The sequence below is a fragment of the Ptiloglossa arizonensis genome, chromosome 11 (assembly GCF_051014685.1).
Source record: "Ptiloglossa arizonensis isolate GNS036 chromosome 11, iyPtiAriz1_principal, whole genome shotgun sequence".
In the NCBI taxonomy this organism is placed as follows: Eukaryota; Metazoa; Arthropoda; class Insecta; order Hymenoptera; family Colletidae; genus Ptiloglossa; species Ptiloglossa arizonensis.
This window is the reverse complement of record NC_135058.1, coordinates 11,285,973-11,303,355: the sequence shown is the minus strand read 5'-3', so window position 1 is coordinate 11,303,355 and position 17,383 is coordinate 11,285,973.

The following is a 17,383-nucleotide window of genomic DNA, read 5'->3' as shown; positions in this document are numbered from 1 at the left end:
TCGAGTAGCCGGTGGCGGGGTTATAAACGTTACCTTTTTTTCTTTTCTTCTTTCGTTCTGCTTTTTTTTTCATCTTTTTATTCTTTTACGAGGCAAAGTAACGCCGAGCCGTCGTTATCTAATTCGACCGGCCACACTCCGCGAAAATGAAAATGTTGCGTTCGCGTGGATCCGCTGGGGTTAATTAAATGCCAACAACAGGCAAAATAAAGAAAACCGCGCAACAGGCGGGAATAAAAACGATCGGGTTGTAGCGAAACGTGGTGGATAGAGAGAGAGAGGGAGACCGGTGAAATATGTTGGCCGAGAAATGTTCCATCTCGTTGTTTTCGCATTGTTCTCGAACAGCGGGATCGTTCAGAGCGAAATGTAAATTCCCTTGTAGTTGGCGGAGGAGTTCTAATTGAGTAGAGAAGTCGGTGGAAACCTTGGCTGCGTATCTTTGATGTCCTCGGCTGGGGAAACGCGACGAAACGGGAATATTAATCTCTCGCGCAGTTGTTCCGGAAAGTATCGCGAAATTCGGAGATAATCGTAATAACATTGTTAGCCACGATTTCGGGTACAATTGACTTCTAATTTGCTCCGCGGAACCCACGAAAGGGGGAAGGGGGTTTTGTTAATTTTACGGTCGCGGCGTAATAAAATTCGTTACGTTGGAAGTTGATAATTTTAATTGTTTCGATCAATTCGTGCAAATTGCACCCGCTGGACAAGTCTCGTCCGAGTAGCGACTATGTAAGACGAAGAGTTCTTTTGTTAACGAACCGTCTGTTCCGCAAAAGGTAATCTTTAAAGTTTTCTTTCTCGAAAGATGATTTTTCGGTTCTGATAGGCGTCGTTGATTCTATTTTCTTTTTTTCAAATTTACCATGGATAAAATGCTTATTAATTTTTAATTGGGTACACGTTCGCTCACCGGTTGTCGATTTCTTGGGGGATTAAAGTTAGGGAGGAAAACATCGCTCAATGGCTTGAATAATTACTAAGCTGCGCATAATAAACTGGGAACGACCCGGTACCGATTACAAGTTTTCTTGTTCATTAGGAACAGGTCAAACATTACGCGCGTATAAACGAAGGAACTCTCCACAGACCTAGTGCACAGTTTGAACATTCGTTCAACCGATTTAGGTTCAAAAGTAGAAGTATTCCTAATTCCGATAGAGTTTACTGTTTTATTTTAATTACCGACAATTTACTTTACATCCGCAACGTGGTAACTTTTACCGTCAATATATTCTCTTGTAAAACAAGATCCCCGTTCTGACCTTTGGCAATCAGAGGGATCCTAAAATTTATGGTCAAAGTTTAATAGCATAATCCACTAACTGTACCGGTAAAAGGATATCGTGTGGATCCTCGAATTCGCCCCGAGTTGCAGATACCGGAAGTTGTGTAAATTATGGCACAGTGTACAAATATATGTGAAGTTTTCGAATGTATTCAAAGACCGATGAGACGACACTACGAATACCCCGAACGTTCAACTTTAAAGATTCATAATTCGAAAAAAGGGAGCATTCTCGGGTCAGTATTTGTAAATTTTTGTATATTCTGAAAATAAATATTTACGTTTTCGTGTATATCTACATCAATACTAATAGAAAACGCTGCTAAAACGTAAAGAAACAGGTTAGAAGCACCCTGGGCAACCGTCTGAACTTTGCCCACTCGTATTACCCTCGCTTCTACTCCAGAACTCTTAGAACCTTGAAGAATACTGGCAAATGAGGTATTCAAGTTTTCAGTTGGCAGTCGGTACGCTTATACTTTAAAACTCTATACCCGCGGCCTTTGCGAATAACAAATAGAAGCGTATCCTCGTGTAACAATTCTTCGATGTTAAACTTTTCGAAGAAATCCTTGTTTTCGTCGTTTCGAATTTCGAACCGATAGCGGTTACGTTTACCGCGTTGCTCGAACTATAAACGGTAGCCATTTTTGATAGAGAACTTGAAGAAATCAGCGAACAAACTGGAAGGCTATTCCGCGAATCTTGACGAGTGCGTCCGATTGGTGGGATTCTTTCACCGCTTACAAATGAAAAGTGGACTCGAGTTACAGCTACTTTCTGCATACAGGGTGGTTCGTAAAATGTGAACGTAATTCTAAGGGCCAATTCACCGCACAGAAGTAATAAAAGAAGTACTTAGGTACGCTTGTCCTATCTGACCTTGCTTGTCGGGTTACAGCCGTTAAGGCAATAAAAGGTAACAAAAGTAATAAAAATTTAAGGGTTACACTCGTTTCCAGAGTTTCCGGGATACTCGTTACAAACCGCGATAGAGTAATTGTTTCTCGTTGGTAATGTGTAGTTGAGAGCTGAAAAGATGATTCCTGAATCGAAGGGAACGTAGTACCACGTTTAAGATAAAAAGATGGACTAAAAGGGTTTCGAGAAGATCGACTAAAATCGTCTGATCCAGTACGATTCGTAATTACTTCCAGAGGTCAACTTCTCACTGCCTCACAGTACAATCGACAACGTTTCGGAACTAATTCCTAATTTTAACCTTTGCGAACATTTTTGTAATATTTTGTGCCAATCGATTCGATACGAAAATAGTCATAATTTGGAAAGAAGATTGCACGAGATAGAAGTTTACACGAACCTATTTTATCGTTATTGCGAGCTACGCCGACTTTCGAAGTTATTAGCCAACATTTTACGAGAGACCCTGCATAAGACCAGCTAAAGACGTTTTCCCTAGTCTTCCATCAAACATTCACGAAAGATCGTACGAGCAGCTGAAATGGCAGAAAATGTAAGCCACCTGAGACGCTGCCTTTACGAGTCTTTCTTGACACTAAATCCAGCTAACCCACCCTAAAAAGAACCCATTACGCAGCTTATGGAAAGATGGAAACGCGTGTTTGTTTTTGAATATTTCGAAATGCCGTGTTATTAGATTCGGCTGGAAAGCCTGCGAAAGATTCTTTCGCGACAGTCGATATTATTTGACGCTAGGAATTTAATACGAATAACGATCACGTCAAATGGAAATTTGAATGTTGCAATTTTCCAAAAATTCCTTTATCAGAATTTGTATATATTCTTTCAAACGGATTTCAAAATTCCAGGTTATTGAATTCCAAGCTAAACATTCCACGATGATTATTATCTTTTTATTACCGAAAATGGTACTCCATCGTTCAATCAAAGTGGTGGTGATAAAGTGGTTCGAAAAATCAAATTTAATACGAATAATAATCACGTTGAAATGATACGATGGAAATTGATCCGTTAAAAAGCAGAAAATCGAGTATTTCGTTACTCAAAAATTCCCTCGTTCGAATTTCTGTATAATCTTACTACCGATTAATGGAAATTCGAGTATTTTACCGTACTCGTACTTTCTCTCCGCGTTATAGCACTCCTATCTAAATATTCTATGATAATTATTTTCTTCTATTTTCAAATTATTATCAAAAAAAAAAAAAAAAATAGTACTACCCACCGTTAAATCAAAGTGACGACGATAAACCCCGGTAGGAAAAATCGAATTTCCATGTACTTGTAAACAGACAGCTTACAACGATCCGACATTACTCACGCGAGGCTGGCTGCAATAAATTGCCAAGCTTTGCGAAAAGAGGGTGAAAACCGATCGACAAGGGTAGGGACGGGCGCAGTAACAATTTATCGGGCGCAAATTCCGTACAGGTAACCTAATTAATCTGGTGACCGCGACGATCATCAGCCATCCTCGACATAGTTCGCGGAAGACTTTGAATGGTTGGTAGCCTGCGAACGTTCCTAAGCCATGGAAATTAGCCTCGGTGGCTGTCTGTGCAGCTGATGCCCGAGGGAACGTCCGCTCGAAAACGCGTGGTAAAAAGCGACGGGCCAGAAAGGAAATACGTCAACGAGTATGAAAAAGAAGAAAGTAGGGAAAAAAAAGGAGGGAAAAAGTAGGAAGAAAAAAGGAGAGAGAAAATGGGAAAAAGAAGAAAGGTAGAATTTCAGGAAAAGGTGACAGAGCGGTGGCACGAGTTCGAAAGTTGCATCGCGGCGTCCGTTCGTGGCAAAGGCGGACGTATTCTCGAGCCCCGTTTAAACGCGCATAAACGCGGAAACACGTTATTGCGATGTCACGTGACCGCATTCGAACACACGAGAAGCCCGCCAAATACACGAAATCACCTATGAGATACGGACCAAGCTCGTGACACTTCTCGTCGTGTCGCGTAACCTCTAATTTCGAGAACGAAATATTCCGATTTTTTTTCTTTTGCTTTTTTTTTTTTTTTTTTTAATCACGAGATTTCACGTCGTCGCGTAACTTCTCGTTTTTGAATCTCCGCTAATACCCGTCCACGCTGCGCACCGAATATTTTGAGCTTTATAATTAAGAGATTTCATGTCGGCGCATAACCTCTCGTTTTTTAATCTCCGCTTGTATCTTCTCGCGTTGTTGGCCGAACATTCCGGGTCATTATAATTACGAAATTTCATACCGTTGCGAAACCTCTAATTTGAAAATATTCCCGTGCTTTTTATCGAAAATTTCTTACCATCACGAGACTTTATACCGCCGCGTTAATCTCCATTCTTGAGTCATTTATTCCGTGCCTCCAAACAACAACATTGATAAATCTTTACACGTTTACATTCGTCAATGTTATTTACCCAATATTCCGAGTTTTACAATTACCGGATTCCATATTGGTATATAAGCTCCGTTTTAAAGATTCTACTTTTTATAATTACGATATTTCATAACCGTCGAACTCTCGTCTTAAAATCTTTCTTCGCGTCTCTCCTCGCTGGTTTCTCGTACAATACGATCCTCGCAATTACCAGACGCATTGTCGCATAACCTCTCATCGTCACCTTACATTCTCTCCAAGATGTCCACCCAATTTTCCGATCTCTACAATCACGAGATTTCATACTGTACGGGGGTTCGTGCGTGAGCGTTTTTTTTTTCATCATTCTGCCATGATTTACGACTCGGGACTCGGGAAAGTCGAGTTTCAACATAGGAGGGAAGAGAGAAAAGAAAAAAAAAGGAACGAGAAATGCGTGAAACGCGAGCTGATCCGCACGGGTCACGTGACACCGGTGTTAACGCACAGCGCCACGATAACACCGGTGTGTCTCGGAGGCGGTTCAGCGACAACTGCAAGCTCGCTCGCTCGCTTGCTCGCGTTCGCATTTCTGAGGGGCGACGTGCGGTCACTTGACGTGACAATAATGTGTTTCCCGCCTTAAACAATTAACGAGCCCGTGCGTCGTCGGTGTCGGAGAACGCTTGGTGTGCTGACGCGTCGCGACGCTCGAACGAATGCGTTCCCACGTTCGAGCGTACGGCGTTTCCGACGTGCACCGGCGGCGAGCACGCGCGAAAAATGTACGGCTCGTGAGAGGTTAGGTCCGCGTGGCAAACTGATGGAGAGCGCCGGCGGTGGGGAGCGTGGAAGAGTCAGCAACCGTCGAGCGCAATAAATAGAAGGAGAAAAATTACAGCTCGGCCGATGATCGTCGACAATTGCTAAACCATAATGGCCGGCGGTACGCGGGAGAGTTACGCTCGCCCCGATGGCACGTCACATTCATAAACGGTGAGTGTCGTGTAATGAAAAAAAAAGAAGAAACACCGAAAAAAAAAAAAAAAATGGGAAAAGAGAAACAAAAAATACAGGAAAAATGAGAATACAGGGTGGATCGTTGGCGTCGGTGGGAAACCCGGGCGAGCGGAAAAGAGCGTGCGAAATGAACCATGAAATTAACGAATGGCCCCGAATTCATATCCGCGGGTTCCATTTTGCCGGCCAATTAATTATTTAAAACGCTCGAGCGGCTGGAAACAACACCGTCCTGTTGATACTCATATTCCCGCTTGCAAGATGGATGATGGGGGAAAGAGGAGGAGCCCCAACCCCCCGCCCGTGCGTTCGCCCCGTGTACACGCGAGACTGGCTGACATCGAAAGGCAACATTGTTTTAATTAATAGTGTTCGAGATTGCCGGTGGTCGGAGGGTTCTGTCCCTTTCGGGGAATGCTTTTCGAATTTCGCCCCGAATTACACGGTTTGGCTTTGTCGTGGGTTGCGCAGACGCGTTTGAAAATTCTTAATTAAACGCGTTCTAGGCCACGGAATCGTGGTTGCATCGTGAATCCTTTTTTTTTTTTTTTATTTTTACCACGTACACCTGTTCCCGCGGTGACCGAATATCGTACGAGTTTATGCAAAATGTGATATAAATAAACGCGACGTCGAGAGGGTGTGTTATAAATAATGCGTTTCGAATGCGTTTGTCTATTTATTTATTTATTTTTCTTTTTTTCATGTTGACTGGCACCGTGTACTATGAGGGCACGTGATTTAGGTGGACCCTGAAATATCCGTATCAATGACAGTTTCGGATATCATCCATTTAACAAACAGGGACAACGACACGAACGAGCGCTTTTTGGGCCGACCTGTGTTTATACGATAGGGTCAGCTTTAAAAATAAAAATAACTTTGAATATTTATGTCTCTGTAAGTTCGGTAGATTTTAGGATTTATTTATACCCTTTCGACCCTTTTTCGATCTGTTATTTAGACCATCTTCGGTAATGTAATTTATTTGTTCAATATTTGTATACTTACAAAGGAAAAGGACATTTCTTATAAACTTTTTGAGCTTGATTTCTATATACTGAAAGCCTTGTAAAAATTCTTATTAATATTAAATTTTTACGCGCTGAAATAATTCAGGATTGCTAGAAACTTAACCTACGTTCTCGATCCGATTCTAACTGTAAAATACGAGCATGTGCGACGTAAATGCGTAATAACTGGAGAGATGTGTTTCAGTGTCGACGTGTACTCGATCGTGCAACTATAGAGAGATTAAATTCAATTGACGCTGAAGGCCACTTCCCTGACTCTGAATCGCAATAGGCGTCAGCTTTTGAAGTTCAGTGGGCGTAGTCAAACGCGACGAGGGCGTGGGGTGGGGGTAATTAAACGGTGTGGTGGGGATGCTTGCCTGGTGGCCTTGAGCGGTCTATCGATTTCGCGCCGACTGTAACCACAATTCCGGTCAAATTTCGAAGGCCTTCTTCGAACCAACGTGCACCCACAGGTTTCGAACGTTACCGACGAGAGTTCGCACCACGAAAGCCCCGAGAATTCCGTTCGACAACATTGTCAAACTTCCATCGTTCAGCTTTCGCGTTTCTCGCTTCGTGAAACTGAATTCTCGACCGAACCAGGACGCAAAATGAAACGCGCGTCGATCGCCGGGTGATATTCGCCCAGCTGCAATTAATTAATCGAAATTGCTCGGCAGAATTGAATCGATTTGACAGTCCAGGTTATCGATGCATGGGAAGAATGCGTTGATAAAAAATTGACGAACCTTATGGACGCGGTAATATCGCGCAATATGGGATACGCGGATTATAATCGGTAAACCGTATCGAATGATCCGAAATGTGGCTTTAATAATGGATCTGTATACATTTGCGGTAATAGTTTTAATTCATTAGATCGCATCTGGTACTGTACACTATCAGATTTCAATTTAACATTTATTTTTACTTGCTTCTTTCGAGAGAAAGAAAAAGAGAGAGAGAGAGAGAAAGATTGATTAAATTTTAACGAAACAGGGAAAATAGATCGATGACACAATTTGACATCCTTGAGTCGCTTTGTAGGAAAGTTTATTTCGGCAAAGGTTTATCAAAAAAACCACCTAGCCGTGAATAATTCATAATCACGTGCGATCGATTGAGAGAAGAGTCCGGATCGGTTGTGGTTCATGGACCGCTAAATGGAGTCAAGATTTTATACATCGGCGACGGAACAGTGGGTTACGTTCTAAAATTGTCGAGCAGTTCGGGGAGCGTTCACTGCCAGGGATTGGTTGTAAAACAATAAACGAAGCCAGCAATTTTGTCCGCGCGGACGTTCTGTTTCCCATGATTCGAGGCTAACGAGCGACGTCCGCGAGTCCACGCACTGGCATTTCAGATATTCAGTCGTATTGCAATCGACATTGTCAACGCCACGATAATACCCGACGGGTAGGACGTGTCCAGTGAGCGTCCATCTATTTCCAGTGAAATTACTGGCAGTTCAAATTACCTTATGGCATAGGGAGGGGGTGAAAAAATTCTATCCGCGAATATGAGAGACACACACCATACAGTGGTGCCCGTCTATATGCAACAAATTGGAACGTTACAGTCGGGATTGGTCGCGAGTTTGTTCCACGAATCGAGCTTTATCTCGAGTCGAGAAATTCGTGAACCTTTCGACAAGAAAAGTGTTTTTACGAGTTAAAAATATTTCTACTTCTCGTTATATATTCGCGAGAATGTCACCGATAGATCGGTGAGATTCTCCCGATGAGAACGAGCCCAAACACGACCACATTCGAACCATTATTATTTACACGTTAGACGAATCAAATTTGAAAAATTTTTAATTACGTATAATTAAAACTGGTCCGAATACGGCCGTGTTTGGACTCAATTTCGAGGGAAAAATCTCAGGATTTTATTGATAACATTCTCGCGAAGAGACAGCGTCAAGTATACAAATTTTAATTTTTCTTACCAAAAATTCAATTTTACCGACAAATATCGTTACTCTTCGTCGGAGAGTCGACCGTACGAGTCGAAGGGTCGCTCCAACCGGGGAAATATAAATAGTATTGGGGATGATACTTTCACGTGGAACGAGAGGGACATGAAATTGATGTTTTCCTGTAGATTAACGACCAAAAATTTCGCTACTCTCGACGCGCCCGCTTTCAAGTCCCGGACGCCTTTATTTCGTTTCATTTCGGTTACATGGTACGGACGCACGTGAATCGTACTCGCGTAGACGGATACCGGGCATCGATATCGCGTGCTGGGCTCATGAAAAGCACGTACCCAAGGTGAAAGCGCTAAATTAAAAGTAAGATTGATCGTATGTTCGCGTTCGTTAACGTTGCGTACGTCTGTTTTGCGTACTGTTCCCCCATCCGTGAAGCGTACGCTGCGATATTGCCACGGTGCGACTGTTCGCTTTCAGGAGTGCACCGTGCAGTCCTCTATTGAAACTGTTGCGTCAACGAATCGATTCGAATCCGAAAGGTGATTAGTTTCTACGATAATGGTTAGTCGAGTAACTAATTCGTGTATTACGTAAAATAAATTTCATACTATCGCTGACATCGTTATTTTTTGCACCGTGTAATCAGTATTTACCAAAAGGAGAGCACGACCCTTTAAGAGGGAGCTCTAGTGATTTAAAAGGGACGCAAAAAAATTTTTTAACAAAGATTTGTTTACAGTAATAATATAACACTTTGGTTGTAAGATTATTCTTTATATTATAAATATAATTTTGGTAACTAAATATAATAAATGTAATTTTATGAATCGAAGATGAGAAAATTTTAGCTTGTGGATAATACCACTCTAGGGTAGTACCACTCTTAAATTTCTGTAAACTAAGATTATTTCTTATAGTGTCTTTGTATAATTTTAACGATACCTGAATTATACAATAAGTAAATCGTTCGAGCGATTATATATACAAGTGTAGAAGGCGAGGTGCGTTCAAAGCGCTGTTACGAAACCTAACCTCAATTATACAGAATGTACCAAAAATAAATGGCTCAGCTTTGACAGTTTCTGCTTCTACTCACCTCGAGAATGCGAGAAGGTTATCAAGATCAAACCTGTATGAATTTTCTAGTCGTTGGCGCAAACCTCTATCGCAGACAAAAAGTGTTTGTAACTCGGAAAGAAAGTGTTTTCGGACGTACGACCGTCTGACCTTCTTTTATCCTCAAGGTGAGCGAAATGAGCTCCGAAAGTTTGGCTACTTATATCTGAGATACTCTATGCCGTCATTTTCTAGAAATTATACAAGACGAGATACTTGCAAATGGACCCCTGAATATCTCACTTCTCTTTCAACACGAGAAAACAGTTACATCGACAAAAACTGCTCGTTTTCAGGGATACACGTGACAGCGAAGAAATCATTTTCTTTTTCGAAATCTTCGTTACCAAATTTTCAATTCAACGTTTGTTACAACAGAGCGATATACCTTTTTAAACGTTTGGGTTGGTAATTTCGAAGATATTCACGTGGAAAGATTAAAACGGAGCACTCCGTACAAACCGCGGCCATTACGAGCGCGAGTAATTTATAGATGAAATAGATCGCCGTTGAAACTCCCTTAAATTTTTAAACAAAAAGAAATTTCGATGATGTCTGGCAACGTAATGGAGCAGCAACTTTGAAATTAACCTTCCGCTGAATAATAAATCTGATTCCCGCGCGTTTTCGTGCACCGCCGCCATAATATCCCCCAGTGTTTGCTCACTTTCCTCCTTCGTGCGTAATCACGCGTAAAAGACCTTCGAAAACTTTTAACGCTTCCTCCCTCGAACAGTTTCATCCTCAGCGATTCCGCGCCAGTCGCATGTAGGTGCATTAATATTAATGCTTCGGTCTGGGAATAAATTTGTCCCCACGCTAAAAAAGAAACTTTCAAATGTGCCGAAATTTACGGAATCCCCCACTTCCACGAATCCCATTGTTCTTCTCTGATCCCATGAAAACTTAATGTACCGTCGCTGATCGTCGTCTATACTGGGTGTACATCGTAACATCGCTCACGATTTTCGAGCGACCGACGATAATTTAAAAAAGGAACCTCGTGAGTGGAATTAATCGTTTCGAAATACCCGATATTTTTCGTGAAAAAATGAAGAACGATCGCGCGGATTATCGTGCGGGTGATCGTCCAAAGTGATCAACGTAATATTATTTTCGTCGACACGTGACAGAGACGAACCAAGTTGAACGCGGAACATTTAGAATCGATAATAATAGATCGCACAGACACGAGACACCGAACGGTTAACGTTCCGGTCAGAGTTCGAATAGTAAACTCGATTTTGGGACTCTTCGTAATAGACGTGTGCATGTAATTTGTTTCCAATTGCGACTAATGTCAAACGTAGCGATTCGGGCACGATTAAACGTGTCTGACATTAACCGATTCCAATCTACTATTACGAAATGAAATCACAGTTACGGTTACCGTGATATTTCCTTGTTAAATGCCAGTAGAAGCGACGTTACGAGTATTCGTTTCCATTGAATTTACGTTGATACCATCCGCGAGCCAACAGGAAGAAATGACAGGACCCAGGTGATGGGAAGCTCCGGCTCGAGTGGAGAACAAAAAATATCCGAATACGTGTTCGAAATATTTTACAATTTCCTGGTTGTCGAACAACCTTGTTATTGATTCCGTCCAACCTTTTGTCGGATATCGTTTATCGTTACCATTGTACTCACCGCGTTTTCCGAAGACGAATGAATTCGGTATCTGAGCTCTATTTCGTCAATACTCTTGGAAACAAAGGTTGGTACGATGTTCTCGGCACCGTTACTTCCATCGAACGTTGTCCAATTCTGAGCATCCAAGCCATTGACTAAGATAGTAAGAGGGAAAGAGTTCCTCCTCGACGAAACAACTAACGGGAATCCTCTCAGGTCTTTCGTTTCACGATAGACGAGATTGGTATAACTCGACAAGTTTAATAAGTACCCTGAAGGTGTGGTCCGAGCATCGTGAACGGTGGGGCTGATTCATGGAAACGTTCTAGGTACCGAACGTCATCCGATACTGTTTCCGTATACACGACACTAATGTTTAACCTCATCTTTCGAATTATGAGTATCTAAATATACACGGAACGATATAGAAATCCAATGAACTCTCGAAAGTGTGAACTCCAAGGAAACTTTCGTTCGAATCGATCGATTCGAAGCGAATCTTCTCTCAATTCTGTAAAAACAGATATCCAATACTTTTCCCTCTGTTACTTCGTTTTACTTACATCGTTGCCAATTTTTAAGCAAACCTTCTCCCCACCCTGTACAAACACGCAATATTTTTGAAAGCATAACGTTTATGCCAAGTTCGGTAAAAATCGGCACCGGTCGATGTTCCTCGGGAGTTGGCGCGAGATTAGGGGAGGGGATAGCGCTTCCGAGGCCAGGTATCCTCCGTCCGATTGAACTCGTCGAGCTATACATCGCAATCAACCAATCATAGTCGACGTTACGATCGAATTATCGTGCGCGGCATTACCATCGAATTACCAGGTGCACCAAGACTGCGAGTACCGGTTACGATGCACGGTGGCCGCAATTTCCCTCGACATTGGCACAATTTCGACGAGGCCTGGCCTCCGAAGGAACGGGATCGCTCGATTGTTCGGCAGCCACGAAGACTCGCGAACAACTCGTATCCACGAGATTTCGTTTGGTCCCGGCGTGACGGTTCGAACGCGCGCGACGTCTATTTGCGCGGGAACCCTTTGTTATCATTCGTTGGAACGGAGAGACTCGCGACGCGATCCTAAAAGCCAGCCCCGAGGAGGATGACGCGCGGCTTCGTACACGCGATGGAGGAACCGCAGGAATGCGACGTTGAATAGGCAGAATTAATGGGAACAACGGACTCTGAGGTAATAACCAAGAGCTCTTGCCGCCGGCCATTGTTACACGGGTTCTGATACGGCTCGCTCGCGTTGTCCCGCGTGTCTGTGACTAAAAATCGCATTAATCCCCGGTTACGTGGTACGCGCGAAGAAGACACGAAACTGGGCTAGTACCGTTTCTCGCGTATTAATTGAAAATTCGCGCGCCACACCGACCGACCAAGTTTTTCTTCGAGCTGGACGCAGCACAAAGGATCCACGAAACGTAGAAGTCGGTGGCCATTTTGTAGCGTCGGGATCAAGTACAAGAAGCTCGTCGGCTACCTGGATGCAACATCGCGTCGAGACTAGTGCTTGGCTTGGGAACACGTGTCTTCTTAGGAACAATAGGAATAATCTTGGCACTGTTCTTCTTGCACGAGGGTCTTATCTTTGATGACGTTGAACTCTAGTAGCAAGAATTAGGCAAGAATAAACATCCTTGCTATTGCTGGAGGATGGAGCAATGATTCTTTGTATTTGGATTATTCGAATTCGTTGAGAGGATCAGTTACTCCGAGTCGAACCCTTTTGTGGTGGTTGTTACTTGGAGCTAGATACTTTCGTAGTTCGTGGATCGATAGGGTTGTAGACGAGATCTTTGGTCCCCGTGTAAATTTTAGTCTCGTAGTGTTTGTCTATATTGCACAATATTTGCGCATTGGTACGAACGATGTTACCTTGGCAGGTTTAACTCAGCTTGATCAATTTTTGATCCGTTCCTCGACTCTTCACGTTCACGTTCTAATGTGCTTCTCGTTCCCGAACTGTAGTACACCCACCGTGCGAATCTCTGTCCACCATTTTGGTAAATAAAATCTGGAGAGAAATGTTTCGATCGTATTTCGATTTAGAATTTAGAATTATTTTCGATCACAGTGGCGGTGCCCGATGAACGAAACGCGACGATGCGCGAAATCCTTCGAGCCAATTTTTTTCTGTTTTCTGGTCCGGATTTCGGAATTACTTTCAACGGTAACGGCCACGGTTGAATTTAAAACGCGGGCCCGCCGAACGTTACGTTCTCGATCTCCGCTTACGGAATATTTTAACCGGGAGGCTCGAAATGTCATCCGAGCGTGGAATTAAAACAGCGGATCGTTCGAATTTATAGGGGTACGTGTGCTCGGCAGATTACGCGTTAATAGCGTCGAAAGCTGTAACGTTTGCCATCGTGGCGATGTCTCGATCCGTTCCTTTCAAAGCGATCCGAACGACCCGCCCGTTTTATTATCGGGTACTTACGATTGCCTTTTGCGTTAGATAGTTATACATCGTCGATGTCGGGGGCCGATGAAAGGCGTTCAGAGGAAGCGTGTACGTTCATACGCGCGTGTTTTTCACGTGTGTACGCCCGTGTGCGAGTGTGTATGCTCTGCGCAACGCCGCGTGGAATTCAGTCTCGGTCCAAAGGCGGAGGAAGTGTTCCTTTGTTTTCGTATAAATTGCTGTCGAAAAGCGTTCGCAGTAACGCCGGTAACAAAGAAAAATGAGGGTGGACGCACAGGAGGCGCACAAAAGCGGGCCAGCCATTGCGCAGCCTGCGAATCCAATTTCGAACTGTTTGGAAAAAGGATCGACAGAAACAGTGAACGTAAAACGTGTACGGCTATCATTCCGTATCGAGCGTTCCCCGTCGGACACGATTTCCGTTTTAAACGGCAACAATTTAATCACGGTAATTTCACGCGTGTAATCAACGGCTGAAATTTTAAACGAGGGTGGCGACGAATTTCAACAAAACCGTCGCGCAAAATTTTTACGCAAAGACACGTCGAAAGTTCGCGGTACCGTTTATAAATGCATACGGTTACTCGCAATTATCGAGATTTCTCTTTGCGAGATACGTTACTCCGGAAGCTCGTTAATTGCGAAAGAGCCGAGTGTGAACATTCGCGCGGGTATAAAACTCGTATAATTATCGAGGTTGGCGTTGCAACGTGTATCGTTCAGACGATCCATCTTCATTATCATTGGTCACTGGCTGCCGTTATTTTTATACACGACGAACGAAATCGCTAACTGACCATTCATTCTACTTGTCGACAATGTGGAACATATATCGAGGTTCGATTCTAATTTGTTTCGGATCAACTGGCCGAAGCTGAAATTACCGTGCACAGTTTCTGAGCGCGTACGAGGTATATCTTAATGTTATAAATCGTTATCGATTATACGATCATCTTGATTATTTCCGCTATTAACGGACCGGACTCGAATTTATTCTCGTCTCGAACAATTCGGTCTACGGGTCGATCGCGCTCGAACACGACGCAATACAAATTGGATAATCCGAAGCTTGTACTTTTTTTTTACTAAATTTATTCGTCGACGCGTTAAAAATTCGTTACATCCGAGAACGAATCGTACGGCCGAGAAACGTCCGACAAAAAATTGTTTTCGTCGACGGTCGACGAGCATTTAAAAATCGCGCTCGTAGGATCTAAGAACTAATTAAAAATTTTCACGCGCAAAAAATCTCGTCGACGAGATCTTTCGAAATCGTCGAAAGTATTTGGGTCGAAAAATTCGCGCGACTGATAAAAAAAATTGTTTACGAAGTCAACGGGTATGAAAATCTCGTTCGCGGTACCTTGGGTTACTAATTTACAATTTTTACGAGCAGAAGCTACGTTAAACTACCGTTTAGTAACTTCCAAGGTGATAAAAAATTGTTTTCGAAGTCTCGACGGGTGTTGAAGTCGGGACCTTGTAAACGATTCGAAATTTTGCCGAGCGAAAATTTCATCTCACCGTAGGAAAACAGTTGAAAATTGTACGCACGAATCGAAGACGATAATTTCGGGGCGCGTGACCAATGGCGTGGTTTCCATTCGGTCAACGTCGCGACCATCCCGTGGGAAATGAGATAGAGCGCCGCTAATTAAAATATTCAACACCTTTCGGAACCGGGTGCGCCGATTCCCGGGTTTAATCAACCTCGGCGTTTTTCGAATTAGATCGTCGCGAAAGTTTTTCACCGAACCGTTTGAGGCTAGGGCATCGACCAACCGGGCGTGGCGCGCGCATCGTTCTTGAAATTGCATCGGGCTCGTATTTTTATTTCGTTCCCGTTTTAGAAAACCCATGCAACCGGGTATGAAATTTTACGAGGCAGCTGGAAACGAGAGCGTTTCGAGGTAATTTGTGCGCGAGCGGAACTTTCGCGTCCTAATAGAACGCAATTAAACGGGACGAACAGGTGTAAACAAATCCGCCTCGTTTTACCCCGCGATCTCTTTGATTTCGAGAGACGGCGCGATAAAACGAACTTTGTTCTTAACTCGATCCCCGGATACAAAGGTTGTTTGTGTCTTTTTTTTTCTCTCTTTTTCTTTTTCTTTTTTTTAAACGACGGAAATTAGAAAATAACGTACCAAGATGTAACGATCGCCTCGAAATTAGAAGCATCGTACGTGTAATTGTAATTCCGTGTTCGTTCACGGTACAATCTCGGTACGTTTTATCTCTACGTACACGTGTAAACCCGGTTCCACTGTACGTAATAAAGACACGTTCACCGTTAGAATTGCGCAAAAGCATCGGAACAACTTCGACCGAACAAGAATATGTACTTAGAACAGTAAGAAAAGCTGCCATCTTGGATACACCGAGAACAGTCCTTACATCTCGAGGACGGCCGAGGAGCGAACTGGGACACTTTCTCAAACCCGTGTATTTGACTGAAATAACCCCAAAAGGGAGAGAAGGTGCTGTAATAATAGCGAGGCACACTTTTCGAAATCCATTTCGTTCGTGTAACCTCGAACGCGGAGACGTAACGATAATAATGATAACAAGAAGAAGAACAAACTCGAACACTCGTTGTTAATCTCGACGAGGAATTCGTAGCGCTCGTACAGCGTTCTATCGAATAAACGAATACGCTCTCGATCGAATCGAAAATACGCCCGGAAACGAAGAACGCGCGAAACACACGTTTATTATAATTTCTTTCGCGGTTCCGCGAGGCGTAGCGCACGAAAATTCCGTGACCCCGTTTTTTTTTTTCGCTTTTTTCGTCGCTCCGCGTAATCGTTTCTCTATCAAACGCGTCTCTGATCCTGAAATAAGGTCAACCCGTTTGACCCGGGACCTCGAGGCGGCCGTTTTTCTGGCTCCACGAATTCAACGTCGAAACGTGCACGAAGGGCGAACAATCCCGACATGTCGCTTTAATTACCGCTCGACCGTAACATCGTTGCGAGGACCGGTCGGAAATTAGACGTTTAAGTGAAAAGCGGTACGGCTTAATTGTCTTGAAAGCCGAATCGATTCCTCAAACCGATTAAATTGCTACTCCGCCCATGGACGCGGCAGAATGATCTTGACAGTTCCGTATCTCCTTTGTGAAACGTTCCGCTCGTTGCAGAATCGACCGAAATCCGTCTTCCGGTTGTATAGTCCGTGGAACGAGTGGAACGATTACGTGAAAACTGCCTGGATTTACTCTTTGACCGTACGATGTCGATAATTTCGGGCAGAGGTGGAGGGATTCTTTTCGGAGGGATAGTTTAAGAGAGTAAATAGATGTCTCGAGAGTCGAGGACAGCTAGTAGTTCACGAGATGTAAGTAGCGATGTGGAATTGTCTGTTAAAAATAAATCGGTAGGTATCGATTCCTAAACATTGCGTCGAGGTAACTTGAGTGTAAGGGGTTGAAGTATTCTTTGATATTCTATCACAAAATTACTAACTCGGGAATGGATGGAAAAAAAAGTTTGAATAAATCTTGAACAATATTTAAAATCGTTCAATTTTTGTTAGAAAATTTTGTTTTCCATCTCCAACTATTTCCAAGTTAACACTTTCGGGGTAGAACTTTAAACAGTGGTTCCGTTCCTTAAACTCGAGTTACCTTAACCAGAGAAAAACATATCTGT